Raw genomic sequence first — 13,511 nt, 5'->3', positions numbered from 1 at the left:
TTTTTGAGATCGAGTTTCGCTCTTGTTGCCCGGGCCGGAGTGCAATGGCATGATCTCGGCTCACTGCAACCTCTGCCTCCCGGGTTCAAGTGATTTTCCTACCTCAGCCCCCCCAAGTAGCTGTAATTACAGGCATGTGCCACCACACCCAGCTAATTTTTGTATTTTCAGTAGAGACGGGGTTTCACCATGTTGGCCAGGCTGGTCTCAAACTCCTGACCTCAGGTGATCTGCCCACCTTGGCCTCCCAAAGTGCTGGGATTACAGGCATGAGACACTGCGTCCGGCCTGGAACATTATTTTTATTAGTCAGATATATACCACACTATTTTCAGCATTCATTTGGTTTTCATCCAAGGAGTTACAGAGCACTTGTAATATCATTTTGCCAGAAATCATGCTGGGTATTCAGCATATGGAACTGAATTTACCTCATGCTTTCCCTCAAGAGATGGAGCCATGAAGCCAATAATGCAAAAAGACTGATAAGTAAATATAACAGAGAACAATGTCAGAGTATGTCTAACTGGCTAATCCACTGGCCAAAGATACAGAGGGCACGTTCTGGCTTCAGCATGTCCTATCAGAGATATGTCACACTTTGCATGCTCTCAAAAGTGTTTACCTCAAGAGATATATGAAATCTACTATCAGATGTACAAAGGAAGAAAACATATTTCTCAACTTTGATTTATGATTATTTTGTATTCCAGTGTAAAAACTTGATTATTAAACTGGGCAAGAAGAGAGAGATCAAGATTGTCATCAAGTCTTGATGACAATGAGGGTGCTATTAGCAGGTGGAAATAAATAGCTATAGAAGAATACATCTTTGAAATGAATTACTGGGTCAGACAGAGGGAGAGAGAAAAGCAGGGTTATCTTATATGGAGCACAGAAAGGAATTATATCCTTCAACTTCTCCTTCATACCTCAAGCATCTTAGCTTCCCTCACTCCTTGAACAAACATGCTAACATCCTAATCTACTCAAATTGCCTGGTCATGTATGACAGAAAATACATATTAAAAAAACAGAGAGAGAAAAGAAATGAATGGGAATAAAATTATGTTCTTGATACCACCTTGAAAGAAAATTAACATCTTTTAATGTATGTTAGCTGCTGAAGCAGTTGAATTACAGAATCCGAATGATTTAAAATAGTAGTTTTTTTTTTGTTCATGCAAAGTTTAGATGGCAGAAAAGTATGCATGGGGATTCTGAACCATGCAGTCATTTTAGGAATTTCAACTGAAGGTGGTTCTGTCACCCTCAATGTGTGGCTTCCAAGGTTACTTTGGGGGCCAATATCCAGCTGACACAAGGGATAGACAGCGTGAAAGCTGCATAAGGAATTTTTTTTTACGTAACCAGACCAAAGGAAGAAATGGTTATCACTTTTATTCCCATTCCTTGGCCCAGTCTCAGTCACATGCCAATACTAATAAAAACGAATTTTTATTTCACTTTTGACAATTCAGAACTGATTTTAGGTTTGCTCATCACAATCCCTATGAGAAGAGGCTTTATTATCATCTTATAAAATAGAAAAGAAAATAATTTTAGAAGCCAGAGGAGGCTGGGAAATATAGTCCAGCTGTGTCAGCAGAAAGAAAAGAAAATAGATTTGGTGAACACTTAGCCAATCTCTGCCAAAGTGTCTCTCTCTGAATATTTTACTTTATCTGCAAATTTATCCAGCTCTTGTGTCCTAGGAATGTGAATTTAAATAAATGGTGTATTTATTGCAATGAAATTCTACTACTTAAAAAATATGCCTCTCAGTGAAATTTACTGTAAATTGAATTGCCTGCAAAAGGTAAATTTGCATTATCATTACATCATGACTTGTTCGATTATGAGTTCAACTAAATAAGAATATTTTAAAAACATCTTTAGTTCTATTATATCAAACAGTGGTACTATATCCATTAGCATTCTTTACTTATCAAACTTAATATTTCTAAAACTGAACTCTTGATCATTCCTCTCTCCAAATTTCCTCCTGACTTCCTCAGCTCAGAAAAAAAGACTTCTGGACAAGCAGTTTTTTAAGTCAGGTGCTTAGGAACAACCCTTCATATTTTACTCACTCTCAAGTCTTTCATCTAATTTATCAGCAGTTAGATATATTTTACCTTCAAAATGTATCTTTATTCATTTCTTCCAGTTTCCTCTAATCCAAGTCAGATCTCCCTCTCACCTGGATTACTGCTACAGTTTCCTCTCTCCTTCCATCTTTAGAGAGGAACCCTTCAAAAGATTTGCACTATACTTAGCATACAATTCAAACTCTTAACCAAGGCCTTCGAGAACCCGCATGAATCTGGTGCCTGGCTTCATCTCCAACCTCATTTTCCAGCCCTTATTTTGTTCTATGTCTACCAGCCTTTTATTATTTTGAAAAAGGCTAAATACCTTTCTTACTGAGGGCCTTGCAATATAGTATTGCTTGTCTAGAGAGTTTTATGTTTTTCTTTTTATGATGAAATGTATTTGCATATACAAAATATAATTGAGATATATATATATATATATATGATTCCCACCCATTCAAGCACTAAGGCCAAGACATGCAATTATCCCAACAGCATGTCTGTGGGAAGAACAGGTTTATGGAGGGGAATGGGCTTCTTTCTCCTAGTTCACCTATTGACAGAGAAGTCTTTTAGAGTCCTGGCTTTGCCTTTTGTCTCCTGCACAAGGTCTATTAAAGCCCATGGTTTTGGCCACCAAGGATTGGCAAATGCCCAGAGAAAAAAACGCAGGTTTAGAATTTACTTCTCTTTTTTTGAGACGGAGTTTTGCTCTTGTTGCCCAGGCTGGAGTGCAACCGCGCCATCTTGGCTCACTGCAACCTCCACCTCCCAGGTTCAAGCGATTCTCCTGCCTCAGCCTCCCGAGTATCTGGGATTACAGGCATGCACCACCACACCCCACTAATTTTGTATTTTCAGTAGAGACAGGGTTTCTCCATGTTGGTCAGGCTGGTCTCGAACTGCCAACCTCAGGTGATCCGCCTGCTTTGGCCTCCCAAAGGGCTGGGATTATAGGCATGAGCCACCGCACCCGGCTTAGAATTTACTTCTATATCAGGATTCAGGCTTTTTCATAATTTCTGGCTTCTAAAAACTCTCTTTATTTTCTTACTAAGCCATACATTAAAATTTTAATTATTTTAGGCAGAACTTATATTGACATCTAGTCTACTATTTTTCCAGAAATAGAAGCTCCTCTAAAAGCATACTTAACTATTCCTCTTCAGCTGGTTAGCTCCTATTGGTCTGCTAGGGCCTCAACTTAAAATGTCACTTCCTCAGAAAAGTTCGTGATCATCATTCCTCAATCTAAGTTAGCTTCCTACTATTTTCTATCTTATGACAACTTTTTGTTTCCTTTTGTAACATTTATCACAACTTGCAATTATATATTATTTTTGTGTTACCTCTCCTTTCCATTATCCCAAAAGCTTCAGGAGGATAGGAATATTTTCTGTTGTGATCATTACGGAATGGAATGCCTACTGCAGTACTAGGACCTAGTGGGTACACAATAAGTGGTAATGATTAAGTGAAAGAATGAGTGGATGCCATGTAAATGATCATACTGCATTAGTTTTAAATTCTGTTACTGGGCTGGGCGCGATGGCTCACGCCTGTAATCCTAGCACTTTGGGAGGCTGAGGCAGGTGGATCCCTTGAGACCAGGAGTTTGAGAACAGCCTGGGCAACATGACAGAACCCTGTCTCTATGTATGTATACACACACACACACACACACACACACACACACACACACCACACAAATTAGCTGGTTGTGGTGGCACACGCCTGTAGTCCCAGCTACTCCAGTAGCTGTGGTGAGAGGATCTCTTGAACCTAGGAGATTGAGGCTGCAGTGAGCTGTGATCACACCACTACACTCTAGCCTAGGTGATGGAGTGCCACCCTGTCTCAAAAAATAAATATAAATACATTCTGCGACTGATAAATACCGGCAATAATAATCCACTTTTAAATTTTGATTGCCTTCAAAAACTATGTAGAAAAGTGTAAGACTAGTACAAAAATAGTGAGTAAAAGAGAGGTAGCAAAGCAAAGACTCTGAAACCACATTGCCTGGATTCAAAATTTGGCTGTCTTTTATTAGCCAAGTAGCCTTCATTAGGGACTTACACATTCTAGACCTGCTTTCTGATCTATAAAATTGGGTCAATAAGAATATTTACTTCATGGTGTTGTGACAATTAAATGATAAACATGCCAGGCATACAAGGAAGCAGGATATAATTGCTATGGTGGTTGCTATCATTACAAAGTTATTGTTAACCAATACACAGATTTCAAACAAAAATGGCAAACAGCGTAGAATCATAAGGGAAAAATACGTTGGAGTGGCAAGCTGGAGAAAGGGACCTAGGGCTACAGATGTGCCAGCAAGAGTCATGAACACACAGAGACAGCCAGGAGGAAGGCAGCTGCTAGTGGCTGTGCAGGTGCCTACCATCAGTACATGCATGTAACTGACATAGAGGTCAGGGGAGAAGGGGCTGCTGGAGGGAGCCTGAACTGGGTCTGTGATCTCCTTTTGCAACATGCTCATAGCACTTAGTTCCTAAGATTCATCACCAACTCTCTGTGGGGAAGGATATCTTTGGATCTGTTTTTGGGCTCAGTTCATCTAGAATAGTGGGGAACATCAGCCAAAGAGGCAAAATTAAGTTGTGCACCTTTTGACAATAGCAAGTATCTCTGGGCATTAAAGGCAAGTTTTGTCTAATGTAGTATTTTTCCTAACAAATGCAGTACTCTACTCATGGATCTCTTTTTTCTTTCTTTCTTTTTTTTTTTTTTTTTTTCCTGTTTTGAGATGGAGTCTCGCTCTGTCACCCAGGCTGGAGTGCAGTGGCATGATCTTGGCTCACTGCAACCTCCACCTCCCGGGTTCAAGCGATTCTCCTGCCTCAGCCTCCTGAGTAGCTGGGATTACAGGTGCTGCCACCACACCTGGCTAATTTTTGCATTTTTTGTAGAGACAGGGTTTCACCATAATGGCCAGGCTGGTCTCGAACTCCTGGCCTCAGAAGATCCATCCGTCTTGGCCTCCCAAAGTGCTGTGCTAGGATTATAGGCATGAGCCCCTGCCCCTGGCCTGGATCTTATTTTTCAAAAGACAAAATACTAGATCTTTTGAATTTTCTTTTGTATTCTTTCTTGTTTCCACTGCATTTTTCTCCAAAGAATGTATTACATAATACCCTCTCCTGTGCTTACCCCCAACTCCACTCTCCTACCTTAGGTCTTAGATCAATCTAAAGTTAAGCCACTAGAATTTGGATCTTGTGATATTTCACTGACTATATAGGTCTGATTATTTATAAGGAACAAAGTTGTACCCTTTTATCTAGATATAAAGCTAGTTCTTTTTTAGTCACCTTGAGACCATCTACCCATGAACCTCCATAAAAAATTTACATTAAGATGAGTCTAACTATATTATCCATAGAAATAATCTAAGGTTATATCTGTTGGGATAAAATGACTAATGCTGAACCTTGAGATGAATTAAAACAAGAACAGATTAACTAGGTCCAATCAAAGAGTCTGTCTATAGCAAAACACTGAATAGTTAGGTTGATATTATATGGAAAGCTTTTATTTGGTTCTCTCATATTTTCAATTGGTCAGTGTCAGAGAAAGAATTTCCGGTTGTCCTTTCTTTAAGACAAGGTGGACTTATCCTCAGGAAAAAAGGGACAACATTTATTCTGAAAAACCAATTGTAATATTCGACTTTAACTTCCTATTTAAATTGGAATATGTGAATTTAAAGGTCAGCTGCTGCTCTATCTTGGCTAAGAATGTAGGTACTTTGGGAGATTCAGAGTACTCTCTTAGACTTTGCAATATTCTCATGTGCTATTTTCTTAAGAAAGTGTTCATGTTCATTTTGGCAAATGTATTCTCTTCCTCCATTGATTTATGCTGTCTAAAACATTCTTTTTAGAGTCAACATTGTTCGACAGAACAATGAACCAGCACAACCAAAAGATACCAAAGTTTTGTCAAATGAAAATAAAATTAAATAAACAAAATTTCCCTCAAATCTCCTACAAATTATTAATAACCATGAGGTAGACAACTTAAACAATTTTGAGCCTCCTCTGAACTCTGGAAACCCACCTTTCTGATGTATGATAGAATCAGTATCATAGGTTAGATGTTCCTTGTAATCAGAGTATTTCTACTCAAATGTTTTTACCAATTCGTAAGCATCTACTGTTTCTGCTATCAGAGACCCTAAACTGATGCCAGTTTCACTCATTCATTGGTTTTGTGAAGTATTTTTGTTTTGTTTGAAAAATAACGGCTCGCCAGGTGCGGTAGCTCATGATTGTAATCCCAGCAATTTGGATGCTGAGGTGGGCAGATCACCTGAGGTCAGGAGTTCGAGACCAGCCTGGCCAACATGATGAAACCCTGTCTCTACCAAAAATACAAAAATTGACCAGGCATGGTGGCACAGGCCTGTAGTCTCAGCTAGTTGGGAGGCTGAGGAAGGAGAATCACTTGAACCTGGGAAGCGGAGGCCGCAGTAAGCCGAGATCATGCCACCGCACTCCAGCCTGGGAGATAGAGTGAGACTCTGTCTCAAAAGAAAAAAAAGAAAAATAACAGCTCCTGGCAAAAAAAATAAATAAATAAATAAAATAAAATTCAAATTATATAAAAGGAAATTATTAAATCACATTATAAATAAAAATAGATTAAATTAAATAAAAACTATTAACAAATAAAAGTAAATTTTACTGAATGGCAAGGAAGTCTCCCTTCCACACCAGATTTTCAGCTCTCTCCTCAGAAACTAAGTTAATTTTTTTTTTTTTGTATTCAAACACAAATTTTCCATGCATGAATGTGACAGATTGTTAAAGGAATGGCTTCTAATCAGTCATGACTCCTGGTATCCCTTTCCCTTGTGGTGTGTTTGAAACAGCTTGATAAGTGTTTGTGCACTGGGTCTTGCCTTCTTGAGAACATAGATCACAGTATTGCGAAAATGCTGAGCATGAATAAGCATGTGGAAAGAGAGGCCCCGTTCTAAGCTGTTCCAACAGTTGAATGCTACCACATGAGTGAATCCAGGAGATACCAACAGAAGAACCACCTAGCCAACTCACAGAATTATGAAAAATATTAACTGTTGTTTTAAACCTGTAAGTTTTGGGATGGTTTGTTATACAGTAATAGATAATTGACACAATGTGCTACCATAAATATACAGATATACTCATGACAGTCTTTGAATTTGTAAAGAATAAAATAAATGGATAATTATGAAATGCATAAAAGAAATTGTACATCAAAATATAAAATGTGATTATAACTTCATACATAAAGATGGAACTAACTAGTCTGTCATTTGTGATCTATTAGTAATTGTATTAGTAATCTTTTGATTATAAACTCTTTTAATCTGACATTCTACTCTGTTTTAAAGTCTGTGGCATATACATCTTAGCCTCAATTCTTTCAACACAGATATTTTGATCACACACGACTAAGAAACTTATGCAAATGAAACTTGAAAAAACTTTTAGTATCCTAAAATCACTGCATAATAATCGAAAAAAATCTAATAGGAATGAGGGAGGGCATCTGGTTATCTACAGCATCAAGGAAGAATGATGACCTTCTATGTAAGTCTTAATGGTCTGGAAAGGTGGAAAATTCACAAATTTATATCGCATGATCCCTCTAAGCTACATAGTATGATAAACATCACTCTTAAAAGCAAAATTCAGACAGATTTCACTTTTATTTCATTTTCTATAGGAATAAACCTGGAATACCACTCAGTGTAACACTTGAGGATTTTCCTGTTTATTACCAGAAGTATTTTCAGGGAAAATACAAAGCCCAATATTCTTTATCTTTTAAAAACAGGGTTTATTATCTCAATAAATATAAATAAATAGTAGATGGACTTCTTTGATTCATCTACTATGCTAGGTGTTGGTTCAGGCATCTAGGGAGGGGCAAGGAAGAGTCACAGCTTTGCAGACCTCACAATGAGAGAAACTAGAGTCATAATGACTAACTTGGTTATACACTAATTATGGGCTGCATTGTGCTAAGTTTCTTATTTATATTATCCTATTTATAATCTTGATAGCAATCCTATTTCATAGATAATATTATCACCATTTTACAGAAGAGATAACTGAGGTATAATAAATAACTTGCCAGAGATCAAACAGCTATTAATTAAGTGGAAAAGCCTAAATTTAAACTCCAACAACGTGGCTTCAGAAAACCATGTTCTTGGCCGGGCACGGTGGCTCACGCTTGTAATCCCAGCACTTTGGGAGGCCGAGACAGGCGGATCACGAGGTCAGGAGATCGAGACCATCCTGGCTAACACGGTGAAACCCCGTCTCTACTAAAATACAAAATCAGCTGGGCGCGGTGGCAGGCGCCTGTAGTCCCAGCTACATGGGAGGCTGAGGCAGAAGAATGGCGTGAACCTGGGAGGTGGAGCTTGCAGTGAGAGGAGATTACGCCACTGCGCTCCAGCCTGGGCAACAGGGCGAGACTCCGCCTCAAAAAAAAAAAAAAAAAAAAAAAAAGAAAACCACGTTCTTAACACCAGCAGTGGTGCTCTAATGTAGGAATTGCCAGAGTCAGAATAAATAACAGCCTAGGTTTCCAGAGCGGTGATGTTTGACCTGCATCCTAAAGGGTAAATAGGAGTTTGCTTGACTGCATGGCTACAACAAGGAATTAATTTAGTCAGTGCTTCACACATGTGTTTAATTTAATTAATTCTTACAACTATCTCTGTGCAGTAGGTATTAGCCTTGTTTCACGATGAGGAAACCCATACTCAAGGAGATCAAGCAACTTTCTCAGGATCACTCAGTCAGTAAGAACTGGAGCCAGAATTCAAACCTAGCCTTGTCTACCAGCAAAGCCTCTGCCTTCTCCAGACACTCCACAGATGGAAAGCAACCTAGGCAGAAGAAACAGGATGTGACAAGGCCATGGCATACTGGTATGAGTGAAAGGGAAGTGTGCCAACCTGAGGTGTGTGGGATTGTCTTGCAGGTAACAGGGAGCTGCAGTGTCCTCTGAGGAGTGATAAAATGAGGTTGGTTTTCCAGACAGATAACTCAAATGGTAGTGTGCAGAGGAAACTAGAGGGGACAGAAACTAAAGCTGGAGAGACCAGTTATGAGACAGTTATAGCAATCCAGACAAGCAATGTCAGGAACCTGAAACTACAAATTCTGATGGCTCTAAGAAGATCCTACCATGTCAGACAATCTTCAAAATGTTTCCTTCACAGAAGCGATGTCTGCCATCTGACTTCTTAAACAATGGCCATCCTGAAATTTGGTCAAAATTTAGGGATAAAAGCTTTTATGTAAATAATTCTAGAAAGTAAACTAAGTCTCTGTGTCCTATATAGTATTCAATATATGTTGTTGCTTAAAATATTCTATTATAATACAGTATAGACTTTCTTCTACCACTGGACATTATACAAAGATAAAACTTACTTGCACAATTCACTCCTCTCTTTTAGGAAAAGAGAGGAATGAGGGAGGTTATGGTCTGCATAAGATAGGATACAATATAAAGGCAGGATTATAATAAAGTTAATGCAACAAGACCATACTAGAACAGGGTATATAAGGTAAGTTAGAACTTCTAACAAGCTATCATGTATGCCAGAGAAAATTCCTTGCCAACCAAGTGGGCTGATAGAAGTAGAGGGTGGAGCTGTAAAAAAAAAAAAAAGGTTTTAGATCATCTGAGAGTTTAGGAGAAAATGGGCGATGTTGGGTATGCTGACAAAAATAGGAAACTGTCATGTGTTATAAGATATTGGAGGTATAGCTCAGAGCTGCCAAGCAAGATTCACGTTCAGAAGAGAATGTTTTCAGAGAAATTGAGAAGAAATGTGCACTCAGTTACTATGAGAACAACACTGTTGTGGGCTGAATTGTGTGCCCCCCAAATTAATATGTTGAAATCCTAACTCCCAGTACCTCCAGTATCTGTATTTGGAGATAAGTCCTTTAAAGAGACAATTAAGTTAAAATGGGTCCTTAGGGTGGGCTCTAATCCAATATGACTGGTGTCCTTATAAAAAGAGATTAGGCCGGGCGCGGTGGCTCAAGCCTGTAATCTCAGCACTTTGGGAGGCCGAGACAGGCGGATCACGAGGTCAGGAGATCGAGACCATCCTGGCTAACACTGTGAAACCCCGTCTCTACTAAAAAATACAAAAAACTAGCCGGGCGAGGTGGCGGGCGCCTGTAGTCCCAGCTACTGGGGAGGCTGAGGCAGGAGAATGGCGTGAACCCGGGAGGCGGAGCTTGCAGTGAGCTGAGATCCGGCCACTGCACTCCAGCCCCGGCGACAGAGTGAGACTCCGTCTCAAAAAAAAAAAAAAAAAAAGAGAGAGATTAGAGCTGGCCAGAGTGGCACATGCCTATAGTCCTAGCTATGCAGTAGGGCTAAGCCACGAGGATCGTTTGAGCGCAGCAGTTCAAGATTGCAGTGAGCTATGATCACACCTGTGACTAGCCACTGCACTCCTTGGCAACATGGTGAGACCCCATCTCTTAAAAAAAAAAAAAAAAATAGATATTAGGACACAGATAATATAGACAGAGGAATAATCATGTGAGGATACAATGAGATGGTGACCAACCCATGTGGAAGCCAAGAAGAGAGGCCTCAAAAGAAATCAACCCTGCCAACATCTTGATCTTGGACTTCTAACCTTCAGAACCGTGAAAAAGCAAATCCCTGTTGTTTAAGCCTCCCAGTCTATGCATCCAACCAGCCTAAACACATATGAAGAAATGCTCATCATCACTAATCATCAGAGAAATGCAAATCAAAACCACAATGAGATACCATGTCACACCAGTCAGAATGCTTTTGTTAAAATGTCAAAAAATAACATGTTGGTGAGGCCGCAGAGGAAAGGGAATGCTTATACATTGTTGGTGGGAATGTAAATTACTCTAGCCACTGTAGTGAACAGTTTAGAGATTTCTCAAAGAAGTAAATGTTGAATTACCATTTGAACCAGCAATCCTATTACTGGGTATACACCTAAAGGAAAATAAATTGTTCTATCAAAAAGACACATGTACCTGTATGTTCACCACATAGCTATTCATAACAGCAAAGACTTAGAATCAAGCAGGTGATTATCAACGGTGGACTAGATAAAGAAAATGTGGTGGCCGGGTGTGGTGGCTCACGCCTGTCATCTTAGCACTTTGAGAGACCAAGGCAGGTGAATTACCTGAGGTCAGGAGTTCGAGACCAGCCTGGCCAACATGGTGAAACCTCGTCTCTACTAATAACATAAAAATTAGCTGAGCATGGTGGCACACACCTGTAATCCCAGCTACTCGGGAGGCTGAGGCAGAAGAATCACTTGAACCCAAGAGGCATGAGCCAAGATCGCACCATTGCACTCCAGCCTGTGCAATGAGAGTGAAACTCTGTCTCCAAAAAAAGAAAAATGAAAACGGAAATCACGTTTTCTGCAGCAACGTGGATGCAGCTGGAGGCCATTATCCTAAGCAAACTAATGCACAAACAAAAAACCAAATATTACATGTTTTACTTACAAGTGGGAGCTAAACATTGAGTACACACGGACATAGAGATGGGAACAACAGATACGCGGGACTACTTGAGGGAGGCGGGAAGTAGGCAAGAGCTGAAAAACTACCTAGTGGGCACCACACTCACTATCTGGGTGAGAGATTCATTTGTACTCCAAACCTCAGCATCCTGCAATATACTCACGTGACAAATCTGCACCTGTACCCTTGATTCTTTTTTTTCTTTTATTTTTTTGAGATAGAGTTTTGCTCTATTGCCCAGGCTGGAGAGCAGTGGCACCATCTCTAGTCACTGTAACCTCATCATTGTCCTGCCTCAGCCTCCCGAGTTGAGATTACAGCTGGGATTACAGGCATGCGCCACCACACCTGACTAATTTTGTATCTTTAGTAGAGAAGGGGTTTTGCTATTTTGGCCAGGCTGGTCTCAAACTCCTGGTCTCCAGTGATCTACCAACTTGGCCCCCCAAAGTGCTGGGATTACAGGTGTGAGCCACCATGCCCGGCCATACCCTCAATTCTAAAATAAAAGTTGAGTAAAAAAATCCTTCCAGTGTGTATTTATTTTGTTAGGGCATCCCTAGAAAATGAATGCAGATGTGAAACAGCAGACATGAGAAACAGAAACGAAAGTATGACCTCTTCAGGAACCAACTTTGTAAGAAACTTCAGCTAAAACTTTTCAGGATAAAAGTAGCAAGAGTTAGTAGGAAGTACAGTAACCCTACGGGTTAGGGATAACAGGGAATAAGGCAGTGCCTGGAAAGGCTAACACACTGATAAATCTGTTGAACCTGTGCCACAATGAATACGTGACGCTTCTCCTAGCCTAAACTACTATCCAAACACTATGTTTTACCACCTCTTCATATCGTTTGTACTCCAAGATTCCCTCACATTATAAAAATCAAAAAAGCAAAACCAATAATGAGTATTTAAAAGAGACTATATTAACCACATATACAGTAATGATTTGGGTAGGAAGTGCCTCAGGCTGAGAAAAAAGGCAAAAGGCAGATGTTCTAGATGAAAGAAATAGCTCTCTTCCTCTCACAGGTTGAAGAAACAAAATCCCCAAGCCAGAGGGTTTGGCAATGAGAAAAGATTGCCCATTTAATCACAACTATTAACTACAGCAAGGAATATAATTTCCTCCTTAGTAGTTTGTTTGTCTTTAAGTGGAACTTCAGAAGGCTTGACAAACAACAGTTGGAGATATGTGAACAACATTTAAAATATTTCGCTTTTTTTGGTTGCTATGGTCATTTACATGTTGCTTCCACCATTTCAAAAAAAAAAAATTTTTTTTTAGGAACAGTAGGGGAGAGAGGAGAGAAAAAGGCCTAAGAGTAAAATAAGCAATTTCTCCGGAATATTAATTTGATTTAGATATTTGCAAGGTAAATGGATCTGAGTTGGAGAAATGAAAATATGAATAATTACTCAGTAAATCTAATATAATTCTATTTTATATTCCCCAGAGTAGAAGCATTGGTATCTGAAACAGTTGTGTTTTAAGTGTTTAGAATACTAAACCCTCAGGATCCAATGGCCCAGCCTTTCTAATGTAACCTATTTGAAACACCTAAGACATTCATTTCTTATTTATTTATTTATTTATTTATTTATTTATTTATTTATTTATTTAGAGACGGAGTCTTGCTCTGTAGCCCAGGCTGGAGTGCAGTGGCATGATCTCAGCTCACTGTAAACTCCTCTTCCTGGGTTCAAGTGACTCTTCTGCCTCAGCCTCCCAAGTAGCTGGGATTATAGGCAGGTGCCACCATGCCCAGCTAATTTTTGTACACACACACACACACATACACACACACATATATATATATATATATATATA

At 39.4% G+C, this 13,511-nt stretch overlaps 1 protein-coding gene across 3 annotated transcripts in view; it reads right to left on the bottom strand.

Annotated features, from left to right (window-relative positions):
* The window catches only part of RABGAP1L (RAB GTPase activating protein 1 like), an 808,808-nt gene that overhangs the window by 159,778 nt on the left and 635,519 nt on the right, over positions 1 to 13,511 (bottom strand). The gene's annotated exons all lie outside the window — the stretch shown is intronic.

Source organism: Rhinopithecus bieti, unplaced genomic scaffold (genome assembly GCF_001698545.2).
Source record: "Rhinopithecus bieti isolate Rb0 unplaced genomic scaffold, ASM169854v2 scaffold_1853, whole genome shotgun sequence".
NCBI lineage: Eukaryota > Metazoa > Chordata > Mammalia > Primates > Cercopithecidae > Rhinopithecus > Rhinopithecus bieti.
The sequence above is the reverse complement of the archived record's forward strand: the minus strand, read 5'-3'. Positions and strand labels throughout refer to the sequence as shown.